Source organism: Zalophus californianus, chromosome 1, assembly GCF_009762305.2.
Source record: "Zalophus californianus isolate mZalCal1 chromosome 1, mZalCal1.pri.v2, whole genome shotgun sequence".
In the NCBI taxonomy this organism is placed as follows: domain Eukaryota; kingdom Metazoa; phylum Chordata; class Mammalia; order Carnivora; family Otariidae; genus Zalophus; species Zalophus californianus.
The window spans coordinates 182,927,703-182,943,119 of NC_045595.1; the positions used below are offsets into that span (position 1 = coordinate 182,927,703).

Below are 15,417 nucleotides of genomic sequence, written 5' to 3' on the forward strand. Positions count from 1 at the left end.
CCAAAATTCAGATGTTGGAGCCCTAAATGTGACAGGATCTGGAGATGGGGTCTTTAGGATGCAATTAAGGTTAAATGAGATCATGAAGGTAAGGCCCTAATCAAATAGGACTATAGATTTATAAAAAGAGAAAGATCTCTCTCTCTCTTTCTTCCTCTCCCTCTCTCTCTCTCTCTATGCCATGTGCAGGCACAAGAAAACAGCCATCTGTAAGCTAAGAAGAGAGATCTCACCAGAAACTGAAACCTGCCAGAGCCTTGATCTAGAACATTCTAGGCTCCAGAATTGTGAGAAAATAAATTCTTGTTGTTAAGCCATGTAGTCTATAGTGTTTTGTGTGGCAGCCTGAGCAAAGACAGATCATAGATAGATAGATAGACAGATGATAGATGATAGGTGATAGATGATAGATAGATAGATGATAGATAGATGATAGATAGATAGATGATAGATGATAGGTAGATAGATGATAGATAATAGATGATATAGATAGACAGATAGATGATAGATAATAGATAGATGATAGATAATAGATGATATAGATAGATAGATATAGATAGATAGATAGATGATAGATAGATGGTAGATGATAGATAAAGATATAGTCTGTGTGTGTGTGTGTGCATGAACATGTTTGTTTTTCTTGGTTGAATACTTAGAAGTAAGATTCCTGGGTCATAAGTGCATGCTGTAAGAAGTGCTGATAATTTCTGATTCTGGGTAAAATAGAGTAAGTATACTTTGTCTTCTCTCCCTCCCACTGAATGCAGGTAAAAACCTGGATAGAACACAAAAGGCAAGGATCCGGAAAAGTAAATAGTAGCAGGCTGGTTGCAGAAGAACAGAATGCCAAGTATCACTGAATAGGCATTGAGTTAACCCTTGTTTTTTCCTTTCTTCTTCCAGTAGCAGTAGTCATCAAAGGCAGAGAGAACTCTGGGATAATTACCTTAATTCTGTTTCTAGGAGCAGGAAAGTCATTTCTTGGCAGTGATCAATGGTTGTAGAGACCATGCAGGTTACTTCAGCTCTGTGGGAGGGACACCTTCATCTCTAATTGAACAAGTTATGGTCCCTAAATTATGGGGCCAACCCCTGTTTTTTTTTCTCTCTTTCTGACATCTTGAATCTTAGCCCTAAATGCAGGTACAGGTGCAGGAGTTCATGGAAGAAAGATTTAAATAAAGTTCTTTATTTCTCTCTAAGGGAACAAAAAGAAAAGCCTCAGAGAATCAGAAAATACTAGAGATATAGTAAAGAGGGAGAATCTCCTGACAGTTACACATTTTTAAAAAATAAACTTCTGGACTGAGTCCTGAGGTCTACATAAATGGCTATGATATGATGCAGCATACAACATATTGTGAAAGCTGAACAAGTAATAAACCATTACCTTGATTACAAACTGGGTAGGTAAATGCAGAACATATGAGAATAGCACTGCAAAGACTTTAAAAATAGAATAAATATTAAAATGATAACTCTGGGAAATCTGGTAGGAACTTGAGGCCTAAATGCAACCAGGTCAATTGCCTGCCAAACCAAAAATATCATTTTCTTCCATCAGATTTAAAGGAGATCAGAATCTCATCACATAATATTAAAAACGCAATACAAAACAACAACAAGATGCACTTTCTTTTTAATTGCATGTGGAATATTCTCCGAGATAGACTGTGTTGTACACAATAACCCACAACTTATTTTGTTTTAATGAAATCATACAAAGGTATTCTCTGGCCATAATGAAATTACCATAAAGATAATAGAAAAATCTCCAAATATTTTGGAATGAAAGAACATACTTCTAAGTAATTCATAGGTTACTGTGGATGATTAAGAAGTATTTTGGACCGCGGGTGACTGGAGAAGTCCTGCTACAACAACAATGGCTGTCACCGCGTTGGCGCCTGGGGGCGACTGGGCGTGTGCGGCGTTAGGGCCATACAAGCCCGAGGCTTCAGCTCTGAAGGGTCAGACTCCGGCGCAGGTTGAATCCGGGAGGCAGGTGGGGCCTTTGGAAAGAGAGAGCAAGCTGAAGAGGAACGATACTTCCGAGCACGCACTAAAGAACAACTGGCAACCTTGAAGAAACACGATGAAGAGGAAATCACCCATCATATAAAGGAAATTGAACGTCTGCAGAAAGAAATTGAGCGGCACAAGAAGAAGATCAAACATCTAAAACATGATGATGATGATTAAACATACACACTTCCCATAGCATAGCTACATATCATTGCCTGCTTCTATGGAAGCAGAGTTCTGGTTTTATTAATATCTTATCTGTGTACTGTCAACAGATTATAATAAATTGTCATCAGTGAAAAAAAAAGAAGTATTTTGAACTGAACAAAGATAGAACTATAACATATAGCTAAAGCAGCTGAAATTTATATCATTTATATCATTTTTAGAAAAGGAGAAACGTCTCAAATCAATCATCTCAGCCTCCCCTTTACAAAACTAGTATGGAAGAACAAAACAAATCCAAGTATGCAGAACAAAGAATATAATGAAGGAATGAAGGGATAATGAAGATGGGAGCAAAAATAAAGTACATTGAAAATGGGAAAATAATAGAAGAAATCAAGGATACATAAAGCCAGCTCTTTGAAAAAATCAATGAAATGGATGAACCTCTAGCAAAACGGAAAGAAAATCAGAAGACATAATTAACCATAAGAGAAATGAAAGAGAAGAAATTACTAGAGACTCTGTGGGCCTTACAAGTCTACTAAGGTAAATGAACTAACTCTTAAAACACACACACACACACACACACACACACACAACCATATCTCACTCAACATGAAATGGATAACCAGAACAGCCCTTGCTCCAGTAATGAAGTTGAATTTGTCATTTAAAATCTTCCCATAAAAAATCTGCAGAATTATTTTCCAGAATGTTGTACCACTTAGTTCCACTGGATATGGACTTAGTATATAATCATGCTCCTCCCTAAGAGGTAAATTGTTTTTTTTAGTGTGTTTGATTTAATGTTTGTTTTCTTCTTGTTCTCTTCACCTACCTGCAATGAAATTTCACAATGTGCTAAGGTCAGTAGCTCTTGTTACCCTTTAAGTCTTCTGTTTTGTAGTGAAGACAAAGAGAAAGTTCCTGTTGGTGTTTCTTATGCCTCCCCAGTGACTATTGCTCTTCTTCCCAAGTCTGTGCCACAATGAGCATTGCTGGGCTCCTTCAAAGCTTTTCTGTGTCTCTACAGGGTTCATGGAGAAAGAGCCTTTGAAAAGATATAGATTCCCCCAATTTCTGCAACATCCATGGTTTTATTCACTCTGCCAGCCCACATTCAGTCTTCACTTGTGTCAAATTTTCTTTATTTTTTTTTAAAGATTTTACTTATTTATTTGAGAGAGAGAGAGAGCATGAGAGCACAAGCAGGAGGAGAGGCAGGAGGAGAGGAAGAGAAGCAGACTCCCTGCTGAGCATGGAACCTACCATCACTAGATCTCAGGACCTTAGGTCATGCCCTGAGCCGAAAGCAAGAGTCAGGTGCTTAACCGACTGAGCCACCCAAGTGCCTCTCATGTGTAAAATTTTCTATCTCAACTCATGTTCTTTCTGCAGGCACCATCTCTCTTCAGATTTTGAACCAGTTGGTTACTCTGTAAACTCAGGTCTCCAAGGGGTTGGAAAAAAGTTGTGAATTTAAAATTATTCCGGCTCTCTCCTGTCAATATGGGAAAGACAGTTTCCAGCAATCTATATCCTGGGGCAAAAGCCTAAGGGTGAACTTCTTTATTTTTTTAATGTGTTTTGTAGCTCTTTCTCTGCCTGCGAACATAAATCTATTTCATGTTGCAGTGCTATAGAATATTTCTCTTTTTCTGGAGGATTTTATTTGCTAGAGAGAGAGAGCACAGAGGGAGAGAGAGAAGCAGACTCCCCGCTGAGCAGAGAGCCTGACCTGGGGCTCGAACCCAGGACCCTGAGATCTTGACTGGAGCTGAAGGCAGATGCTTAACCAACTGAGCCACCCAGGTGCCCCTAGAAAATTTCTTAATATGAATTTATAGTATATTATGTATTATGATGGCCACAAATTATTCTGTTTTTTTGATCAAGCACTGTTTGTATAGAAGCCTTTGAAAATATATCTGTGTGATTATTTTAATAGGGGAAATGTATGGACTTGAAGTGGTGGTACCATCTGAGTTGTCATCATTCTAAAAACAAGTCTAATTATGTGTCTCCCACATTATAGTCCTTTAACCACCCCCCATAGTTCAATTAAAATACCTTCACTTTATTGTTTACTTCCAGCCTACCTTTTTAGCATTTTTATTTCTTATTCTACCTACAGTTTTACCTTTTCAGGAATATGAAACTATTCAGTAGTTCTTTCTCACAACCAGAACTCTTCAAAACTATGATGTAATAAAATTTTAATTCCAAAGAGATTCCCTCACAGAAATTTGATTCTGCATTATGCTTATTGTTTTTATTATGGATAGATGTAGAAAACAACCAGATGAAAAATCAGCCCGATATGTCATGGCATTGCATTAAAGGCATTGTCCATTAGGTTGTTCAAAAAAAATTTACATAATGAATTTCTCTTTACATTTAGAGCCAGGACAAGTTTCTTTTCCCACTCCTTATGAATTTATTTTCCTCCTTTTATTAGATAATGAGAGCATTACAATTGACTGTTCTCTATTTCTGTTTCGATTTATAGGAAACCTTAGTCAAAATTTGTGTTCCAAGTTACATTGCCAGCCTAAATTTTATTGGTACCTTTTTCCAAAGGATTGTTGCTCAATTATTATACTGAAGGCTCTATGTTAGTTGTAGCACATGTAAAAGGAAAAAAAAAAATCTTTTGTTCTCGAGTTGCTTATTTGTAGTAAATTTAGAAATTAAAAAAAAAAGGATAAAAATTCCAAGCACTGGAATACAACATAATGCATAGGAGTTCAGGAAAATGGATTACTATGAACTAGAAGGGGTTTTAAAAACGTTAGAAGTTGGGCGCCTGGGTGGCTCAGTTGGTTAGGCGACTGCCTTCGGCTCAGGTCATGATCCCGGCGTCCTGGGATCGAGTCCCACATCGGGCTTCCCCTTCTCTGTGGGGAGCCTGCTTCTCCCTCTGCCTCTGCCTGCCACTCCCCCTGCTTGTGCTCACTCTGTCTCTCTCTCTCTCTATGTCAAATAAATAAATAAAATCTTTAAAAAAAAAAAATAAAAAAAAAATAAAAAAAAAATAAAAAAAAATAAAAACGTTAGAAGTTCCAATTTTTCATAGTGTGTGAATTAAGGAGATGTTATGGTTAAGAATAAGCAGTATAAGGGTATGAGTACCTGCAAGGTATGTTTGAAGAACAGTGAGAAAGCTTTTCATTCTTAGAGAAACTTAATAAAATATTATTCAGCTTTGGATAAAATTAATACAGGTTATTTGTCATGGTTAGACTTTAAGATCAGTATTTTATAACGTTAAATGCTATGAATTATCTAAGCACAGGGCTAAAAAGTATCAGTAAGATAATGTAGAGAGAGTTGTGGAAGATTTATATTCCAATGACTATGAGAGAACTTTATGAGAGAACAAGGGAAAATGACTGAATATGGTAAAAAGATTGCACTTTAAATGTGTAAGATTGTGAGTCTTATTATCTTACATAAGGAAAAGCAAGAAGTTCTCTTCCTAAAGTCCTTCCTAAATTATTCAATGCAAATTATTATTTGGAATGGTTTTTCAATTATTAAACAAAAATACTCATGTAATCTTGGAATCTAAACCAATCTAGAGACATGGAAAATACATTTGCTCTTTTAGTTTACAGAATGAGCATGTGTAATATGGGAAAGGTAATTTGTGAATCAAATAATGAATGTGTTAAATCAGACCCTTTGCATAGTCAAGTATGCAAGATTGTAAATTAATTAAGAAATTCTGATTCCTTAAGTCCCCTGGCAAACTGTATTTAAGAGTGTGCTTTGCACGTTCAGTCATGAAGGCAATGATGAGGAGCAGAATATGCCACCCTGATATATGCCACTGTGAGCATGTGGATTATTTCCAGCTGAGGATAACCAGGGCCCAGCTGACTCAGGAAAAGCTTTACCTCTCCATAACTATCTAAAATAATTTAGCTGGAGGCTAGCCCAGGATGAGAGCTATTACCAGAGACAGTTCTTTTAGCTGGAAGACTTACCTCCATGCCACAGCAAACATCTGATGACCATACAGCGGCTCTTATTATTTTCCTGTGAATTGTCTTCCTTCCTTTTGAAGGCCCAGAACCCTACCCCATTCCTTAGCTCAGGGTGGCACATAAGCCTCAATTAGTTGACCGCTTTTGAGTCTCATATTTTTACGGGGTTCCTGTATGTATGAAATGTTTTTCTCCTATTAATCTGCTTTACATCAATGTAATTATTAAACTAGCCAAAGAACCTAGAAGGAAAGAAGGAAACATTTTTCCACCCTTAAACACCACAATACATTGATTGATTGCTCCAAATTATGAAGTATGCAAAAATGTATAAACATGAATTAGGTCACTAGGGTTAGACATGAGAACCTCAGGATAAGACACATTGGATTTCTTTCTTAGGCAGTAGAAAGTCAGAGAATGTTCCGCTGAACTATGACATTGGTAACTAAAGATATTTACATCTTTACTATCTTTTATTTTTCATGTTTTTATTTAAATTCTAGTTAGCTAACATATAGTGTTATATTGGTTTCAGGAATAGAATTTAGTGATTATTACTTACATGTAACACTCAATGCTCCTCACAGCAAGTATCCTCCTTGATATATCTTTATATCTTAACATGAACACCTAAAAGGATCATTGGGTTTAGATATGAGCTAAAGATAGTTTAAATTGAGAAGTTGCATAAGAAAAATAAATGAACGAAGAATTATTATACATCTATCATGAGGGAGCTACAAACTAACTAAGATTTGGTAAAAAAAAAAAAAGATTTTGTTTCTCATGAAAAATCAGAATATCCAAAAGTGCACACTTTCTGTGCAAAAATTTTCCAAAAGTGAGTAGTATCTGCCACTTTAGAACTGAAAAATAATGTTATTTGGCCATAGTCCCTGCCATTGCCTACTGCGTACCAGGCTTATTTTATTCATTTACCCTATTGTCTTTTAATTTGACTAGTTTTCCTGTTCCTTTTGGGAATGACTTCAATGTCCCTGGTTTAAAGTCATCCTGGTGGATATTTAAAAAAAAAAAAAAATCACCCTGGTGTCAAAGTGACATAATCTATTCCATATATTCAGAATGGAACATACACAATAAAGTCCTCTAAAAGAGGGGCACAAATATAGATTTTCTTAATTATAAGTATATAAACTGTTACCTAACCTAGATTTTACATTATAGATTAAGATGCTTAACATTTCTGAAACATCTACCTTGAAATAGGTGCTAGGCTAAATGCTTATATGTTGCTTATATGTATATATATGAAACCAATTCCCTGACTGTGATGGTTTGTGGGGCCATTGCAGAAAGGAGCTTATGCAAACATAATATAAGGCTATAATAGCAAAATGTTATCAGTGGTCTGAGGAGAAGGCAGCCCATTACACATAAGTGAGCATGTGGTTTGGAGTAGGGATTTAGGTGGGAGTCCCCAGAAACTAAGACTTCACAAAGTTTTACTAGAACTATATTCAAGAACTGTAATTTTTAAAGAATATAAGAAAGAAAAAGCAATTTGGGCAAAGAGAACACTAGTATTCATTCATGTATTGGTGTTGAACCCACAATGATAAAATGATTGTGGTAATATTTGCAACTCACACAAATTAAGATTGTTGAAAAATAAAATTAACACTCTGCAAGTTGTTCCTTTACTATAAAACAGCAACAATTCTGATTTAAATGGTTATTTTCCCTGAATATTAATTTATGATTCTAATTAATTTTCTTGATCATTTTTAAAATTCTTTAAGCCTATTTGCATAGTCTTTTAAAAAGAATCAGTAGTACACTGTCACTACATGCAAGCCAAATGTCTTCTACTCTACTTCCTTCTAAGCTTACTAAACAACAGTATTGCCTTGTCTTTACTCAGAAAGTGTACACTTCTAACCTCATTCCATAAATAGCATTTTCAATTTTCAGTAAGATTCTTACTCAAAATAGTGGACGTGATGGGAGAGAAAAAATAACATTTTACAACATATTGTAAAATCTACTTTACCTTCATTTATCATATACATTTAAATATTAGTACATGCTTCCATTTGCCAAAGCATACATTCTAGAGTCTCTCTGAACTCTTTCTTCTTTAAAGTAAATCACAGAGGAAAAAACTCAAACTGAAGCTTCTTGTACCAAATTTTTGAACTGCAATTTCTTTCTTTTAGTTATGTTAACATTCATTAAAGTAATTCTATTAGCGGATTTGGCAGAGCTAACATCAGACTTTAATTTATCAGGGTAAGTCCTGTAAAGAATCTCTCTGTTCTTTGGCTAAAAACTGACATTTTATGTATGATTAAAAGTTAATGTGCTTTAGTCTGGAATGAGAACTGTTGAGCATATTGTGTGGAAACAGATTTATGGCATAAAATGTTTTGAATGAAAAAAAAAAAGAGGTGGTGTCATGCTTCTTTCTCTTAAAGTAATGTTTTCTGATTTTCTTTCTGGTACTTGCTCCTGCTCTCTCTCTTGAGATGTGAATACTTAAATTGGACAAATTCAATTACCTCTCAATTTCTCTTTTGCCTTTCAGAAACTAATTAGAAGTTATTGAGTTAAAAACTATTAGTGGTTTCAAAATATATTAGAACTGTGGAATCCAAAGCACTGTCGGATGCATAAACTTTCTGACTTCTGATCAGTACGTGCACTGAAGCAAATATATTTCTATAAGAATGGTAAATATATAAGTACTGTAAGGATTAACTGAGGTGAATCTAGGAATGGTAGTAGCATAAAATGTTTAGGCAGAAGCAACCTTGGAAAAATAAGTTCTATTTATCCACTTACAACATTTGTCATATTCTTGCTGTAGGTGAGGCACAGTACAGAGTCTAGTACCAGAGTCTAGGAATTTAACCAGGCATAATCCTTGCACTCACAAGAGTATATGATGCAGTGGAAGAGACTTAATAAAACAGCAAAAAAGTAGACATCTGGCCACTCCCTGGTTTTATAATGGAAGCATAAAGGCTCTGTTTCTTTTGCCAGTGAGTAGATCCTTTGAAAAGCCTACAAAAGATAGAGAAGCCTCAGGAACCTAGACCAGCATGGAGCTGTTTTAAAGTTAAAGCATTGGTGATGTTTATAAAATGATATTAAATCTCCCTTGCCCAAGGGAGCCTAGATCCCCAAAACACTAAAGCTTAGCTATGGTGGTTTGTTTTGTATGATTTTTTTTGTGATGCTGTCTTCCTAAGGAAATAGTGAATTCATTCACTTATTAATGTATAATTGTCAATTTTGATAAATTTATAAAGTAAACATATAGAGAAAAATTAAATTATATGAAGAGAGAGAAACCTAATCTAGTTTGGAATGATAGTGAAGGCTCCTGAGGTAATGGTACTTGATCTAAGTCTTACAGAATGAAGAGAAATTTGTTTAGTGATAAATGGGAAAGAAGTCATGTCAAGAAGAAATTAGCCTAAGAGAAGGCCCTGAGTAAAATGGAATGCTGTGCTTTGGAGGAACTGATAGAAAAATCATAAAATTTTTCCTAATTTACTGAGGTGGCTTTTCAGCACAGACAAAATAAACCAAAAGTATAGAAACCAGTAACAAAGAATTTTTTATTGCATCTCTAACAAAATTACATAAAGGGATTTCACAATATCCTCTAGTCTAACCAGCTTCCTTCAGGCGTGTGCCATATTATTATGTCTATGCTTTATTCATTTGTGCATCTCCAGTGGCCTGCATACTCCTGGCCACATAACTGTGGAATATCTACTGAGTCTGTGTAAATATTAAATAACCGCCTAAGGTCGTGAGGCTCATCAGAAAACAAGAAAAAGAAAAAAAAAAATTATGACCTCGTCTCCTTTCTCATAGTGTGATATTCTTTCTGCTGGGTTTACTTCATGTCTGTAAACTGATTTGCCCTTTCCCTCCCCATTCAGCTATGGACAGGTCCCTGGGACCTCTAGTTATTCAGAAACCACTTAGAATGATAGCCTGGTCCTGGTTTCCCTTATTTCAAACCAGTCCTTTATCTCCTCAGATCTTCATTTGCTTCATCTAACTACTGCCTCATTTATACTCCTATGAATCTGAAGATTACCTAATGTTTTACAGGTACCAGGTCTTGACAGGTCAGTATTTATCTATGTCCCCTATCAGTAGGTGTTTGCTTCCTGCTGCTCAGATGACCCCACAGTCTGATTTAGCCTAACTTATAATTGGTTTATCCTGGCACCAGTCATTGTGTTCAACTGCCGTGTTCCTTCTACCACACTTTGGTCTCTGCCTCAGAAGCAGATATCTATTACTGTCCAGAATATTTTCTTTTCTTTATTTTTAAAAGACTTATTTATTTTAGAAAGAGGGAGGGGAGGGGTAGGAGGAGATGGAGAGAGAGAATCCCAAGCAGACTCCCTGCTGAGCCCAGGCCTGATGCAGGACCTGAGCTGAAACCAAGAGCTGGATGCCCGACTGACTGAGCCACCCAGGCTCCCCAGTCCAGAATATTTTAAAGCAGAATTATATAATAATGGCAACTGACTAAGAGGGAAAAAAATTCTTATGAAGATTTGAGGGACAACATATCTGGGTTAAAATCTATAGCATGCCTCATCAAATTTATGCAATATGTGATAATTCTTACTCCTTCAATAAAAGACTACAGTAGTTTCCCTAGATCTGTGGGGATACATTCCAAGGCCCCCAGTGGGTCCTCGAAACCACGATAGTACTGAATCCTATATATACTATGGTTTTTCCTATTCATACAGACCTACAATAAGATTAATTTATAAACTAGGCACAGTGAAAGATTAACAATAACTAATGCTGAAATACCACAATTATAACATTATAATAAAAGTTATATGACTGTGGTCTGTCACTCTCAAAATATCTTAGTGTACTATACGCACCCTTCTTCTTGTGATGATAAAATGCTAATCAGAGGAAGTAAGATGAGTGATGTAGATACGCTTTGTGATGTAGCATTAGGATATCACTGACCTTCTGATGATATGTCAGAAAGAGGATCATCTACTTCCAGACCGAAGTTGATGGTGGGTAGTTGAAACCACAGAAAGTGAAGCCATAGATAAGGGGGGCTGGGGGTGACTACTGTATTTTTTTTTTTTTTTTTTTGTAGAATACCTTCTCCTTCTCTAAGAACCTTCTTATAAACCCAGCACTTATTTTTGGATCTCTTTTTGTTCAGGGTTGCTACCTACTGAGATCTTAACTGATAATTCAGATAGAAATTAATGATGGCCTCAGAGTATGACTAATCCATGACATATTTGCATTTCATTTTTTAAAAGATTTATTTCTTTATTTGAGAAATGGGGGGGGAGTAGCAGAGGGAAAGAATCTCAAGAAGACTCCCTGCTGAGCATGGAGCCCAACTAGGGGCCTGATCTCCTGACCCTGAGATCATGACCTGAGCTGAAATCAAGAGTCCCATACCCAACCAACTGAGCTACCCAGGCACCCCTACATATTTGCATTTTAAAAAGAAACATTAGATGGATGAAGTAGGAGCACTGGATTTCTAGAAAAATAAGCTCTGATTTTTAGGCAGGGAGAAATTTTCTCATTTATACATAGATTTTATTTGCACATTTTAGGCTTAAACTAGAAGGGTAGATGTTCTGGTTATTGGAGATGGGATAGGGTAATGTCAGACTTCCTTAAGGATATCCACATAGGTTATATAGCAGAGATTTCAGAAAGAGACCAAAGTGGGGATCTAGTAAAAGAAAATTCCTGAAATATTCATAGCTGTTGTGTGATAATGTTTCATTTATGAATGTTTCCTATGGGGAAAAATAAATCCATAAATAAGAACTTGGAGCTTAACAGGAGTCCTGTACTGCTGGTAAAAATCTTTAATAAATACAGTCAGTTGATGGAAAATAGAAATTACTTCAAGTCGTTTAAACTATTGTTCTGCATATATTAAATATTTTTAGGCTATTCTAAAGTTCTGTACCTCATATTTCATGTTTCTTAAAAAAGAATTAAAATGTTTTCAAATAATGCTGTTAATATATCACAGTTTAAAATAAAAATCCTGAACACTGTGAACTGGATTTCAAACATCTAAATGTTAGTCATTCATTACCTTTAATAATGTAATGAGAATTGATCCAACATATATATTTTTTTTTTTGATCTAAGATAACATTTCCTATTCCATCCCTTACTACCTTGTCTGGCTCTTAAACTCCTCTAAATCACGGCACCATTGTGTCCAGACAATCATATATCCTTGAGCCCTCTGGCATCCTGAAATCGCCCCGTGTTCGTGTCTACTCTATGCCCTTACGTTTTTTCACTCTGCCTGCAGTATTCATCACTGCCGCAGTCTTACCTTCTTTGTAGAGGCTGGGGTTTTATGTCAGTGACTCTCTGCCCAGAAGAAACTGAAAGAGGTAAAATCCGAGTAATACTTGATGAATAAGTAAAGAAGTCTTCCACGGCTGCGCAGTTGCCACTGACCTCTCTATCTTTAAAGATCTAAAATATACTTTTACATCCAAAGACAAAAAGTCTTATAAAATGAGCTTTTCATGTCAGGAACCATGTCCTATAGCATTTATCTTTTTTTTTTTTTTTTTGAGAGAGAAGATATAGTTTCATACTTCTGTATACTTTATTTAACCTACAACGATTGGATGTTTTTGATAAATTGCTATTGATCAACATTTAGGATATGGATATGACTTTAAGACATGCAATCCAATACAATTATCCTCTCTGTGCCTAGTTGTGTGCTAAACTTTGAGATAAATTGAGATGTAAAAAATATCCTCCCTTTGCTCATAGAAAATATGTTTCATTGGAAAGATTAAAAATATAGAAGAGAAAGAAATAATTACAGAGACTAATATAAAGTCATTTTATTTTTTAGTACTTTCAATATAGTTAGAAAACATTCTCAGGAGTATTATTGCCTTTAATTAATTAAACTACCTTAACATAAATCATTTTATTTTACAAATTAAATGTTTTTAAAGTTAAGCATCCTTATTAATTTTCCAAAGTATTTCTAATTTAAAGGGAGTTTTTTTCTCTAATAAATGAACTATAATTCTCAGAGGATTAATTTGTACTAAACTTTTGCCTTAAGATAGAAATAATCTAGGAATATTTTTTTTTCATTTCCCAGGATATCCATAGGAAATAACCTGATTGAGTAATTGATTGCCATCATGGTTAAACATTTTTTTCTGCCCCATGTATAAGTGGTGGTACTGTAGCAACTTATGACAATTTTATCCTAGTCATGACCTTTATAAATTTAGAAAAATATGGTCAACAGGATTCTTTTAATCAAGCTGAGTACACTTGAAAACAGGTTATCAGTTATCCTCTTAACTTTCTGTTTCCTGATCTAAAGACATGCCTGTGACTGCTTTACATGTTTTTCATAGGACCACTTTTCTCTTTTTCATTATCTTGATAATTTTCTTACTCATGTTGGAGTGGGAAAAGTATTACTGAGATAAATATGGAATACATCAGAAACTTACTTGTGTTTTCTAATCTGTTAGAAAACTCTGTAAATAAAACTTTATTTTACATTTCTTTTTACAATGTACATATTTTGTTGAAATGTTTAGAACTAAATAAACAAAAAATGGACCTAAAATCAAGAGTCTACCATGCAGAAATTATCCTATGTATTATGAGGCTGCAAGATACACTTTTGCTTTCAAAGTATTTGTATTTTGGTTATGGTAACATCTCAGAAATGAATAAAAGCATACTTACAAAAATGAAAATAACATACAAAGATAGAAATGAATGAAAGGAAGAAGGGAGGGAGAGGAAGAAAAACAGAGGGAAAGAGGGAGAGGGAATAAGAAAAGAAAAGCCTTGCAAGACTGTTGAATCACAGATCTGTACTTCTGAAACAAATAATGCAACATATGTTAAGAAAAAAGAAAAAGAAGAAGAAGATAGCAGGAGGGGAAGAATGAAGGGGAGTAAATCGGAGGGGGAGAGGAACCATGAGAGACTATGGACTCTGAGAAACAAACTGAGGGTTCTAGAGGGGAGGGGGGTGGGGGGATGGGTTGGCCTGGTGATGGGTATTAAAGAGGGCACGTTCTGCGTGGAGCACTGGGTGTTATGCACAAACAATGAATCACGGAACGCTACATCAAAAACCAATGATGTAATGTATGGTGATTAACATAACAATAAAAAATTTAAAAAAATGCTAGTGCAAGTCACTAAACATTCGGTGATGTGGGATCAAACTTAACTGTATTAGAATAAATCCTGTCTCTAGTTCAAAAAAAAGGAAAAGAAAAGCCTTCAAGACCATGTAGATTTCTTGCCAAAGCAGTGAGCTTGGCAGAGGAGTTAAAACGAGTCCAGAGTAAAGAGTTTTTTTTTTTTCTAGAGAGCGTTATTAAAGTATTTTTTCTTGTTTGTTTTGTTTTAGATCGATTTTTTTTAAGTTTTTGACTTATTGATTGATTTAAATACTTTTTTTTTTTAGAGCAGTTTTACTGTCACAACCAAATTAAGGAGAAAGTACAGAGATTTCCCATTTATACTCAGCCTCCGCACATGTAATGGTCTACCCTATTATCAACATCCCCCACTAGTGGTACATTTATTATGATTTGATGAACCTACATCAACACATCATAATTCCCCAAAGTCCATAATTTACAGTAGGCTTTACTCTTGGTGTTGTACATTCTCTGGGTTCAGATAAATGTATAATGCTATGTACCATCTATCCAGAATATTTTTACTTTTACACCCCTAAATCTTCTACTGTCTGCCTATCCAACTCTCCTTTGCACCTGAACCCCTGACAATCAATGATGTGTTTGCCGTCTCCATAGTTTTGCCTTTTTGAAGATGACATATAGTTGAAATCATAACTTTTCAGATTGGTTTCTTTGATATGCACTTAATTTTCCTCTATTTTTTATAGTGTAATGGCTCATTTTTTTTCTAGCACTTAATAATATTCTATTGTCTGAATGTACCCATAGTTCATATATCCATTTACTTTGTCAAGGACATCTTGGTTGCTTCCAAATTTTGGCAATTATGAATAAATCTGCTATAAATACCTATGTGCAGGTTTTTCATATAGACGTTAGTTTTCAACTCCTTTAGGTTAAGTACCAAGGAGCACCACTGCTGGAGTTGTATGGTAAGAGTATGAGCAGTTTTGTAAGAACACTAAACTAACTGTCTTTAAAAGTGGCTGTACCATTTTGCATTC

The 15,417-nt window shown here is 35.3% G+C and overlaps 1 pseudogene; it reads left to right on the forward strand.

Moving 5' to 3' along the window:
• Nucleotides 1-1,888: 1,888 nt before the first annotated feature.
• Nucleotides 1,889-2,252, forward strand: LOC113918565 (annotated as a pseudogene).
• The last annotated feature ends 13,165 nt before the right edge of the window (nucleotides 2,253-15,417 follow it).